The 13649-nt window shown below is 37.3% G+C and overlaps 1 long non-coding RNA gene across 1 annotated transcript; it reads right to left on the bottom strand.

Moving 5' to 3' along the window:
• Positions 1–904: 904 nt before the first annotated feature.
• LOC149837383 (uncharacterized) lies at positions 905–12602 on the bottom strand. The gene is made up of 3 exons (XR_016432107.1): positions 12488–12602; positions 1185–1292; positions 905–1097 (listed from the first exon to the last, which is right to left on the bottom strand). It is a non-coding gene; the product is annotated as an uncharacterized LOC149837383 (long non-coding RNA).
• Between the last annotated feature and the right edge of the window lie 1047 nt (positions 12603–13649).

Below are 13649 nucleotides of genomic sequence, written 5' to 3'. Positions count from 1 at the left end.
GAATTGAATCTTTGCAATGTCCTTGTCAAATATTTCATTATTTAACATACAAAGGATATCAATTTATTGGTGAACCAAAATGTAGTTTTTGTCCTAGGCAAGTGCTTTATGTAGATTTAGAAAAGTATATATTAATGAAAATGGTAAACTGTTAGATATAAGTAGGTGATAAGATGAGAGCTTTTGCCCAGTGTGGCATCTCTCCTTTGGCTGAAAATGGAGCTCCATTCAACACGTTTCTCGCAATGCTTACGGTTCCCCTAAGCAGACACTAGAGGTTTGGGATTACTAAGATTTCAGTTGTCCTTTCGTTTAGGAGCATTATTAGGTGCAGATAAGTTCCAGGACTTAATTTTTTGCATGAAAATTCCATATTTTCGACCAGTTTTTTATTTATTTCCAGTACAGACATGAAAAGCATATGTTGATTTGAAAACACCAGAACCGATCCAAAACCTGACCCCGAACCAGTAGTGGCAAGGGATCAGTTTGTGTTTACTTAGTTATATGGACACCGGAACCGATGTGGAGATAATTAAGTGTCGATTTGTATGTACCCAGATAGTTATCAAATAAATCATACGGACACTTAAGAAGATCGAACTTCACATAAATTGCAATGGATGCCCTTTAGGCCGATCTGAATAACCACCAAATTGAGATCATCAGAATGACCGTTCTCATCCTTGACTCAGAAATATCTGTTATCCTACAGCAACCACGTTCAAGTTATTTGGTTACCTGTCTAGGATCCAAATTAGTCAACCAATATGCGTTTCCCCACACGACCAACCTCAGTGGAAGCAGATAGACCTCTAGATGAGTCAATCCAATTCAATCCAGCTCGGCTGGTTTCCATCATTCCAAGGATTTAGCTCACAAGGAAAACAAATAAAGCTTAATCTGAAATGTTCCATGGTTGCATAAAATACCAATATGAATTTTCCAGCTCTTCACATGTCAGTGCAGTCAGTCGAGCCCATTACAGAATTGCCCCAAGTCTTAGCCAGGAACTTGGAAGTGCCCAAGCCTATTGCTCTGAACATTGTTTCATACACTCCCAAGAGACAGCTTTCACAAGAGATGAGGCCTATTACCTGACAAAGCAATAAAAATAAAATTACGAGAGAGCAAAATGATTTGCCATTAATCAAAGTCAATTTTATCACAGCAAGAATCAGTACTCAAGCTACTTTGTTTCAGTCTCTGTCCTTGCCTCCTGCTCAAGCTTCTTTCTCCAGTACTCGTCAAGGGGAGGGCCAAATATTACCTTGCCTGACACAACTCCAATCCTGAAACCACATTCACAAGTGATCCATCAAAGTGAGAACCCAGAACATCCAAATCGTGCCAACTGCCAGAATAAATTTTGGTAAAGAAAGCGGCAGATGCCAAAAAGACATTAAATAGTGATAGCAAACAAACAATGTATGAAACAACCAAAACACGTAACAATGTAGTTTTCTTTCAAGAGTACACACCGCTCTTGAGCAGGAGCAATAAATTTCAGAATGACGTTGCTAATATATGCTGTATATTTATGTTTATGATATCCAATGAGCCTCTAAAATCTGGGATTCTTGACATATACATAAGCATGTAGGTTCATATTTTTCTGTTCAGATCTGAATTTAGATCATACATAGAATCTATTAAATCTGGACCAGATTGGGAACCAGCAGAACTGATTCTTAACAGTCAACATGTCACACGCAGAATCTGTTCAATCTGGACCAGTTTCAAGACCAGCAGAACTAATTCATAACAGTCAACATGTCACATGCAGAATCTGTTCAATCTGGACCAGATTCGGGACCAGCAGAACTGATTCTTAACAGTCAACATGTCACACGCAGAATCTGTTCAATCTGGACCAGTTTCAAGACCAGCAGAACTGATTCATAACAGTCAACATGTCACATGCAGAATCTGTTCAATCTGGACCAGATTCGGGACCAGCAGAATTGGTTCACAACAGTCAACATACCAGCATATAATTCAAGGACTGATCAGCTGGCAGGCACTACTCGGCACATGCCAAAATCAGGATTCTGACATAAATACAGATTTCGGACTGCATCTCAAACACACGTCCCTGGCAGAATCCAGGTTCCAACTATGACACAGATCTGTCGTCATGCTTGGCTGCAGTCCATAGGATCTAAACTTTGTTGGACCCGCATGTATCAGGGTGCTTCCAACAGGATCCAGATCCAACATAAAACCCAATGAGTTTTTTTCTTTTTTTACTTATGATTTTAACCCATGCAAGCAAAGATTTAAATTTCTGAACATAAACCAATTAAAAACAAATAAACTGAATCCAAAACAGAAAACGCAGATTAGACTCAAAACGAAAATCACAGCAGATTGCTTCTGTGTTATCATATTCTTTGGTCCCACAAAACATGCATATCCATCAGAGACTTATAACCAGAAATTTATCTCTCATTAGCACACGGCACATCAACAACAGCTCAAAAAAATCTGTTTACGCCTATTCTAACAGAACCAATGCATCTAATACATAGAAAGAAACAATTCCAACCCCAACATTTTTTTAGCTTTAAATTGAATATAAAGTTTTATTTTGGGGTTTATTATAGTTAAGGAGCCTTTAGGGTTAATTTGGCTATTTTTGAAAGCTTTTAGATAATTTTAATTAATTAATAATTAATAATTAATTAATAATTAATAATTAATTAATACTAATTCCGAATTTTATTTTTAGGGCTGAGTAGGACTCTTTAAAAGAGACCTTATTCCAGCCTAAGAGAAGTTATGAGAGAGTTTTAAAGGAATTGGAAGTTTTTAAAAAATTAGCAAAGGTGAAAAAGTCAATATTTGGTAGTATTTCAAAAAAAATAGGAAACCAAGAGAGAGCTGGAGAAAAGGGGGGGGGGGGGGGGGGGGGGGGTACCCCCTCTCCCATTTAATATACAAAAAAAAAAAAGGAGAGAGAAGGGAAAAGAGAAAGAGGGAAAAGAGGAGAGAGAGAGGAAGAAAGGAGAGAGGAGAAGAAGACCATCTTCTTCTATCATCCAACGATTTTTCACCATCAACTTTGCTCTTTTTCTCGATCCACACAAAGGTACGGGTCTTCTCTTTTGAATCTAGGTGAGAAATCGAATACCGGTTCGATTTTATGCAATATCTTTGATAAAAATCTATAGAAAGCGTGTTAGTAATGAGTTTCAAAGGAGAGACATGGATCTTTTTCTCCATGGCTGAACTTTTTGTTTTGTTTTTCTTTTATCGTTTCATGAAAAAAAAAGAGGGGATTTCATACATACGTTTCTGTGGGGCAGTCGGCCCAAGCCGAGTGAGCCGGCTGGGCTAGGGCTGACCCAGCCGACTGTTTTGTTTTTCAAAAAAAAAAAAAGTGAAACAGTCTAGTAGACTGTTGGGCTCCAGCCGACCCACGGTCGGCTGAGCCTGTTGAGCAGTCAACTCCAGCCGACTGGGTCGGTTGGGCTGCGTGTTTGACCCAGCCGACTGGTTCGGCTGTTTGACAGACTCAGCCGACTGGGTCGGCTGGGTCATGTCCTTAAAAAAAAATTATTTTTTTTCTTAGGGGCTGTCAGCATGCCCTGACAGCATGTGCACACAGGCCCGAATTGGGCCTGTGTATGGGCTGTCAGACCCAGCCGACCTGTCGGCTGGGCTGACTCAGCCAGCCTGGTTTGGCAGAGACCTGCTTGGCCCAGTTCGGCCCTTGGGCAGGAATGGGACAGGCCTGGTAGAATTAGCCCGACCCGACCCAGCTAACCCTAGTCTGCTGGGCTTGCTGGTAACCCCAGCCGACTGGGTCGGCTGAGTGTGAACCCTGTAGGAAAAAAATATATATTTTTTTGTATTATGTGTTGCCTTTATATATCTTCATATTTTTGCCATTACGAAGGTTTCAACTATGTGCATGCTAGAACTGAATTTTCGCATGCCTGTGATTAACTAATGTTGCGTGATCAATGTCCAAATGCATTGCTAACTACATGGGTATCTTGTGAATATGTACAAATCTGAAATGTAGTTACACAAATAGTCACATGTGTGAAGAGATTCATTCACCATGAGTAAATGCATTAAATGAAAACATGCATTTGACATATTTATGCATAGTGAATGAAAGCATATAATGGAATGGACTGAATAGGTACATTACATGAAAGCGTGCATGTGTCACTATCATGTGAATTGTGAATTGAATATGAAAATGCTTCTAAATATTCTTGTCTCACGCACATAGTTGAAACATGCAAATATGAATGTGTACTTAGAAAGCATGTGATTTATTTTCGTATATGGCAGGTTGTTATGGTTTTTGCATATGGTGCATCGATGATCGAAATGAATCATCGTGGGCTTGGTAAGTCCCGAACTTTGATTTGATCTTTCTTTAATCATTTCAGATGCATCGCAAAAATCATATTTATTTTTATTTTACTGTAATGCACTGTTCTATGTGCTTCCATGAGCGGGAGTTCCGTGATAGCTTTCGCAGGAGTAGATGTGAGTTTTTGCCATTGCTTTTACATGCTGAATTGCAAAACCTAATAATTGGCATTTAATAAAAAGATAATAAAAAAGAACAGTGTAATATACGATCTGAGATCTCTCATCAAAAGAATGGGCATCTTAGATATTCGGTTTTGGGGGACCACGAGGATACAAAAACTCGGTGTGCTTTACTTATTATCCCTGAAGCCGATATTTAAGTTCTTTCTCCTGACTACGGTTTTAGGGAGAGTCCGTCACTTTACCTGAGGGTAGTGTGTTCGACACAGTTGTTTTGGTATACGAAGAAAGTGGCATTATTGAATATGGAGGTTCGTAGTGTCCCGGCATTAGATGTGAATATTTAATGTTCTGAAGGTCATTCGGTCGAGGGCTAAGTTTGGAACACAATAATAAAATACAACTTGTGTACTAAGTTACCCTGGAAACCCTACTTGACCTCAAAAAATTGTACTCGTTTGATGTATCCACGAGCAACGGTAATTAAAAAAAAGAGGAACTTAAATTGTATGCATTTAATAGGGCAAGCATATAGAAAGGAAACTATAAAGAAAGATAATAAAGTGTTCATGCATTGTACATAAATCATGCATATTCCTTTTATACATTAGAACATGCATATTTTACCTGTTCACTTAATTGTACATGTTGGTGGATGCATGATGTTTAATTTGTAATGCATGTTAAATGTCTTGCTTACTTAAATTGCGATCTTTGTTATTGATTAAGGTTCTTTCATGCTTAATAAATACTCTCTGTTGCATGAATGTTTAATTGATTATGTAAATGTCATAATGGTATTCCTCTAAGTTATTGCATGAAATCTTATCTGTACTCTTTATGCTCATTTATTTCGTTAGAGGGATTCGTACGAAGAATTCTTCGGATTTTTGACACCCTCTTTCTGTGTTTTTTCGCAGCCGTAGAAGATCAGTGAAGTGACTAGCTTCTGAAAGAGCTACGAGTGTCACATTTTTGCTAGATAATTCACAGAAGGACATCGTGGCTCATTCTTCTTTATTATTTTTCTTTTATATTTAAGTTTATGCATTCTGAATTTTCCTTATGCAGTTGTCTCATGACTATCATTAAGTATTCAATAAAAGTTTGGTTTGGTTTGGTATAGATGATTAGTTTAAGCTCTATTGTGGTTGGTAGTTTTATGCAATTGAGAGTGGAATTGTAAAGGCCCGGGGTCTCTGGAAAGATTTCTGCAATGGTTTTAAAAAAAAAATCCGCATTTTCAAAAATGCAAAAGCATATAAATCGGATAAATACCCGTGGTAAGTATGTGGTGTAAGCGCACCACAGGTTAATTACTTCCCTGAATACAACACTCTCCTGCTCACACACTCACTTAGTTGTGGATATCTTGAACTGTTGACAATTGTAGTTTGGAGACCATGTTAGACATTGTTGTAGTTAGCGGGATATTGAAGTGTGTTTACTGCAGGTACATGTTTGACATTGTTGTGAAAAAAATGATTGATTATATTATTGTACTTGAATTGACTCCATCAAATGCTTGCATGACATTAATTTTTTTATTGAGCTTACCATGCATGTGAAATTTGTATCATTAAAACATGCTTGAAATAAATGTATCATGCTTGAGAATAAGATTACATTCTTTTGTATATCTTTTTAATGTGTGCAAGTATGATGTGATGTATGTTGCACATAAAAAAGTAAAATTATTTATGCATGCATAATAGCTCATGTGAGTGCATCTTATGTTATGCATGTTGAGATTAAATTGTGCATGAAGTCATGTTAAAATTGAATCATGCATGTGAGCATGTATACTTGAATTATGACATGATAGAGTCATGCATGGAAGTGAATACAAAATTGTCATAAACATGCATGAGAGCATGTAAATTTAAATTATGCAAGTAGCATAGACTTTTATATCATGCATGAGAGCATGTAAATTTGAATTATGCAAGTGGCATAAACTTTGATATCATGCATGAGAGCATGTAAATTTGAGTTATGCAAGTGGTATAGACTTTTGAATTCATACATGAGGGCATGAGAGGGTTATCTTGTAGGAATATAATACTTGGATCTGACCTATGACTTAACAATAAAGATAACCTCAGACCATGGGTCCATTTGAAGCGCCAACAAGGCTGGGCGCTCTAAGATGGTTGGATCTGTTCTGATCTCGTGTCCTCCCGAGAGAGGGAAGGGTGGTACAAGCCTTGTGGGACATGTGTTTCGAGGGCTGAAAGCGCCTCTTGTCTCCATCCCACGGAGGTTCGGGGACAGGTCTACCAATGAGTCCTAGGTGGTAGGACCACAGCTCTGCAGAGTTAGAGATGCATACCCGATTTTTTCGTCAACGATTTTGGTTTAGCGTAGGCCAAGAATTGGGACCATGGGTCCGTTCTCTCGACTGCTGCATTGCAGGTTTGAATCTCTCGAGAAAGAACCAGTTAAGTCATACGAGGGCAATAAAAAATACATAGATTAATGAATACTCATATGATTGCTTATGGATGTCTATACCCTCTTTTATACCAGATGGGTTTAAACAAGCAAGAGAAACAATTAATTAGATTTTTAGGATAACTGCTTCCATATGCATAGTCATATATTGTTTTATATGCATAGTCATATATTGTGAACATGTAGAGACTTTTAAGTTTGCATGATTATTGCATATGAATTTTGTTACATGTGAATGAAAAAGACATGTTTATGATTGGTCATGTGATTTGACCTGTTGTTACAAGCCAAGAGTTTGGTTGATGCACGTGAGGTGGCTGTGTGTGCGAGGCACGCGGAAAGGGTCAAAATAAGATTTGTTCCATTATTATATTTGAATGCAAAGTGCATAAATATTCTAATAAATGACATGGATTTTTAATTGAAATATTGCATGCCTTAGTCATAAGTTGGACATGATCATGTTTTCTTTTGAGCATAAAAAAAGTGAATGATGGCATTGCATGATATATTGCATTTTTTCTTTACTTTGGAGTATGCTATGAATTGTTAGTTTCATACATTTATGCAAATGATCATTTTGTATATGAATGGTTATGAAGGTGAATGCCATGAATAAACATGAGAATGATTTTGAGTTTTCATGCATACAAGTGATGTAATTATGAATGCCATGAAATGAATGATGGTTTATGTGATTAAATATCATGTTCTTATTATGATGTAGATTCCCTTGACTCTTATTTCTAAAATGATGGAAATTACACTTGATTGTATCATTTCAACTTGAATTGCAGTTTTGGCTTTTTACGGGCACGTGGTTGATGCCCTAAAATATTTACAGATAATCTCATGGAAGATTGAAGCGAAGCGCGGGTTGCTGCATGGCTGAAGGTTTCACTCTTACCTACTACGATTCCTAAAGGGATCAGGCAAAAGTTTGAGATAGTTAAAAAAACTTATGTACATTTTACTTTTTGTCTGAATCCTTACATTTAAAGAAATGTAATATTTTGGAATGAGGACATTTTTAAATTTTGTCATTTCATTCCTATTATATTCTTGGATATGATTTAGAACTTTAAATTTTTACGTAACTCCTCAATTATCTTAAATCTTGATACGTTTTGTCTTCCGCATTTCATTTTTCACAAGTGAAAAGCCTTTAAAGTAATAGTCTCAATCAAGTTGTATCTATGGATGATTTTGTACTGGATCTGATACTTGGAGGTTAATATACACTCGCGCTTACGCTCAGGTGGGTCATTTAGTATTTAAAAGAATTGGAATGTGGTCATAGATGAACTTGTTGGCATATTACTTTCGGGAACCATGTGAATTGTTTATATAAATAAAAAGTTTTAAATTTTTCTCAAAATTTGGGGTTTGGGAAAGTTTTAAAAAGGTTGGCTTTTTTAGGGTCGTTACACCAACCTCTTTGGGAAGTCTCTCCCTTGGTCCCTGAAATCTGAGTAAGTCTGAATCCCCTTTCCTTATCACTTATCTGAGTTTGAACCCATTGTGAACCAGTTAAGCTTACCTAAACGTTGTAGTCCCTATAAAACCCGTCAAACTTCAAAAAATCACCTAGACTAAACCATGAAGATTCTGGTAATGATTTTTGGACCTAAGGTACTTCAGAGTGTCCTTAACCAACCCTCTAAATTTTAGGGTTGGATTAGTCTCTAGTACAGAGAACTAAATTTTATAATCCAAACTGCCTGGACCTAAATATTCTGGCCACTTTAAAAATTGGTATCTCCCTATTCATGTGTCCTCTGAACCTGAAATTTGGACTTAACCTACCTTAGAGTGTCAGCAACCCACTCACTAAATTTCGGATTTTTCCGTTGCATTGTTAGACAAAACCGATTTTTTTTTCAGATCCTGTCTGAAACCAGCGACCCTGTCTACGCGAGTTAACCAATTTTACTCTTGTCCCTTCCCGTGTCTGAATCTTCGGCCCACGCTCACATCAACTAGTATCAAAGCAAACTACCATGCCACCTAAGAAAAACCAGGACCAACCACCGAAAATGAATCCAGAGTTCATCAACAAATTCGCCGAAGAGATCAACACCAAGTTTGGTGGTGTTGAAAATCACATGCCCAGACTCAAAACTAATCAACAAATAATAAACATGTTGCAGCAACTCCAAGGAAGCTTCCAAGTTGGTCAGCAACAATTCATTCGCCAATCGTGGTGGAGGTTTCCATGATGAGCATGGCGATCTGGAAGATGAGGATACGAAGATGTATATATGGAAGTCAATAAAAGTCGTTCTTGCTCACCCAGGGTGAAAAGCAGCTATGGATGAAGAAATCAGGGCCTTAGAAACCAATATTACTTGGGAGCTTGTTCTAAAGGATCCTAAGATGAATGTTGTAAGATCAAAATGGGTCTACAAAACCAAGCTTAAATCTGATAGGACCCTAGATCGTCTAAAAGCATGCTTGGTTACAAGAGGTTTTAATCAAGTTGAGGACATAGATTTCTAGGAAACTTTTTCTCCCATCAATAGACCAAGAAGCATTCTTGTTGTTCTCATTGTTGCTATTATTGGAAAATGAGAAATTAGGCAATTAGATATCAAAAATGTTTTTCTTCGTAACTTCTTAAAAGAAAAGGTTTTCATGAAGCAACCACCTGAAGATCCTACATATCCAATTTGGGTTTACAGACTAAAAAAGGCCATGTATGGGCTTAAGAAAGCTTCTCGAGCCTAGTTTGATAGGCTTAGTACTTTTTTGATAGGATATGCTTTCTATTGTAGTACTGCATACCCATGAGGCTTTTATTTTAAAATTCAATCTAGAGTTTGCTATCAAGGATCTAGGGCAGATTCATTATTTTTTAGGGATAGAAGTCCATTATAGCAATGAAGGATTCTTTCTTTGTCAAGTTAAATATGACACAGACCTCCTCGAAAAAGCTCAAATGCAAGATTGTAAGCCTATCTCCACACCGATGGCCACCAAATTTCAGCAAAATAATAAGCATAATGAAAAATACCATTATCCCACTTATTACAGAAGCCTTGTGGGTGCACTGCAATACCTCACTATAACTCAAGTTGAGTTATCTTTTAGTGTGAACTATGTTAGTCAGTTCATGCATGATCCGTTTGTGGCTCATTATCAAGCAGTTAAACAAATTTTGCAATATGTAAAAGGCACAATTGATTTTGGAATAAAAATTCATGCCAAGAGTACTCTCGATTTGTATGCCTTTTTTTATGCAAATTGGGCACCAAATGATCTACCAAAGGTTTTTGTACATTCCTTCAGAAATTGCATATCTTGAAGTGTGAACAAGCAAAACATTGTGGCCAGGTCAAGCGCGGAAGCCGGATATCGATCAATAGCCTCTACAACTGCAAAACTCACTTGTCTCTCCTTTATCCTAAGAGATATCAGGATTTGTTTGAGAAATAAGCTTGCTTTGTTCTGTGATAATATAAGTGTTCTTCATATGACTATTAATCCTGTTTTTCATAACAAGACCAAGCATATTCAGATTGATTTCCACTAAGTCAGAGAGAAAGTGGTGCATAAAGTTTGATTACCATATTTGTCTCTTTTCATCTTCAAATTGCAGATATTTTCACCGAACCTCTCACTGAGGCTCAATTTTTTACTTTGAGAAACAAACTTAACCTATGTCCTAGGCTAGGTTTAAGGGGAAATATCAAGACACAAGATAATGATTTTGGTACAGCTATGGCAGGTACAAATCAAAGGGGATAAGCAATTGGTACAAGTATGGCAAGTATCAACCAAAGGATGTCAGGAATGTCAAGTCGGCTGGCCGATAGTGCAGCTATGGCAGCAGTTGGTACAGGTATGGCAAGTATGAATCAGAAGATTTCAGGAATGTCAAGTCAGCTGATGGTGCAGTTATGGTAAGTGTGAATCAAGAGAAAACAGGAATGTCAAGTAAATCAGCCGCTCGTGCAGCTATGGCAAGTATGAATCAAGAGAAAACAGAAAATTTGAACATGTCAAGAGATAATGAGAATCAGTCAGCAAGAGAAGGAAATGATTAGTGTATTTTGAAAAGTATGGAAAGAAAGAAGGACTGGAGAGAGTTTAAGGCAAGACAAAAAGGATCCAACAGTCATAGCAACATTTCATAATTGCTGGAGTTTCTTCTTTCCATGTTCTCTTCATTGTTGTCATCTTCTTCTTCTCTCCTGTTTTCTTCTCAAGTCTGCAGCTGTATATATTTTCATTGCTTGCTCATGAATAAAATATAGAGCAGAGAGCCCTTATACCATGGACGTAGGTTCAATTACTGAACCAAACCACGTAAAACTGATGAGTTTGCACTATTTTCTTCTTTCTTTTCGCTGATTTTCCTTAAACTAAACATAGACTGCGTGTTGATAGAAAAAAATTAATTCCAGCAAGATAGGTTGATAAGATATTAAGAAACAAACAAAAAGTTGAAAAAAGAAATGCCCTAAACATGGCTAATGTAGACCTGAGAAAAACTAATATGAACTATGTTTCTAACTCAAAACCTGAATTTTATTTCAGATACAATGACAGGGACATATAAAACTATATTTGAACTTTAGATCCACAATAAGTGCAGGTGATTCCCTTACCAAGTACCAACAACAGTTATCACAAGCTCCAACCAAAGATTAACTGCACGTTCTTAGAGAACACAAAACTAGACCAAATGCAGGTGTACTATAAGAAATCACTAATGATGATCAAACGTGATGTGGGAACAGAACCCTATTTGGCTAAAGACTAATATCGAAGAGTATGCCAACAGACAATGGCCCAAAATTACTGACAGATCTATTTAAAGTTTGAAGCGCACCAGATACGGTCCGGGAATAAAGAAGCAGCGGTGGACCCCTAACCATCGATTGGACCAAAACCAATCGAAGCCATGCGATCGATCGAGCTACCCACATATACTTTGACTCAACTCAATTGGAACTTACCAAATCCTAATAAAACGTGTTTTTCTTAGAAATTGCCTCAGATGGTGAAGAACGAACGAGAACTCGATGGTTGCCCAAGAAAGAGTCCCTGGAAAAGTGGCAAATGTAAGAAAGAAAACTCCTTTGCATTAAAAGCAATTTCACCACAAATAGAGCATCTCCTTCTCGACCTACCAAGAAGACGATTCCCCACTTTCCATACATCAAAATCCAAATGAAACAAGTTTACAAAGCCAAAGCTCCAAACACAACATCCGGGACCAAAATTCACCACATAGCAATGTTTCATGTAAACCTAGAACACCATGTATTTATGACCATAATTGCAAATGAGTGTTATCGCCTATTTTCGTCTACTATGTTCAACTAAAGAACATCTACACCCATATTGAAAGAAAAAAAAAACTAGGATTTCATTATATGGTTACCATAACGGAAGAAATGCCATAATCAAGCATTTGCTCTTATGAAAAACTGAAAACCCCATGCGAGAAAAAAGAAGAAAGCCCCAAGCAGAAGAAGCAAAAGAAGAAGAGCATGAGGAATCATATCCTTACAGGGCAGCTCCCATGACCATCGGCATATTCAGAAACCTGCCTCTTCTCAGCATCTATCTCTCTCTCTCTCTCTCTCTCTCTCTCTCTCTCTCTCTCTCTCGTGTAAGGGTAGTTGCATGGGCGCAGTGCTCTTGGATCCCCAGCTTTACCCGCTATTTGTTTGACGGTTCGGACCAATTGATGGGTATCTTCGTAACGGCAATTGACGGCATCACTGTTCATAATTTTTTAGGCATATTCGGATAGTTTTATGGGTATCGAAAATTCAGGGTTGTTGAATGAACAGTTGGGATTCATCTAAGGTTTATTGCCTTGATAGATATTTTTCAAAAAGAAGGAAAAGGGGACAAGGATATGCTTTCCATTCTGATTTTGGAAGGCCGATAAGATGTATCCTTTTACAAGTTCCACTATCAAAATCATTTCATCATGAAGCTCTTTCTTCTTCCTTGAGGCAAAAAGTGGTCAACAAAGAACAAAAAAAAAATATTACTGAATGGTAGACATGTCTAAGATTCCAATCAACCAAAAATAAATTAACACTCCCCTCCACTTGTACCCTTAAACGTTATATGCTATCACGTGAGATTAGAATCCTGCCTAGGCTTGATCAAATATGTTTTTGAGAAGCCTACCTTGATTGGGTGAATGGCTAAGTGGTAAGTATTATTAATGAAATTTGATCTGAAATATGTCCCCAAGAAGTTAATCAAGGGGCAAGCCATAGTTGATCATCTAGCTGGTCTACCCATAAATGAAAAAACAAGAATAAATGATAACTTCCCTTAAGAGAATATCCTGACTTTGGATGAAGAAATAAAAAACAAATATGGCACTTGTACTTTGATGGATCTCGAAATGTCTACAAATCAGGGATCAAATTTGTTACCACTTTCGATGCTGAAAAGATCTCTCATGCTTTCAAATTGGATTTTATATACACCAATAATATGGCTGAATATGATGCCTTGATCCAAGGATTGAAATGTCTTATCGAATTGAAAGCCAAAAAAGTTCATATTCGAGGTGATTGGTTGTTGGTAATCCGGCAAGTCAGAGGAGTGTGGAAGGCTAAGCATGAAATGTCAACTCCTTATATTGATAGTGTCCTCTATTTGGTAAAGAAGTTTGAATCGTGTGAATTCTCTCATGTCAAAAGAGA

This window comes from Nuphar pumila, chromosome 5 (genome assembly GCF_984573655.1).
Source record: "Nuphar pumila chromosome 5, dmNupPumi1.hap1.1, whole genome shotgun sequence".
Lineage (NCBI taxonomy): Eukaryota > Viridiplantae > Streptophyta > Magnoliopsida > Nymphaeales > Nymphaeaceae > Nuphar > Nuphar pumila.
Note: the sequence above shows the minus strand (reverse complement) of the source record. Positions and strands in the feature narration are given on the sequence as shown.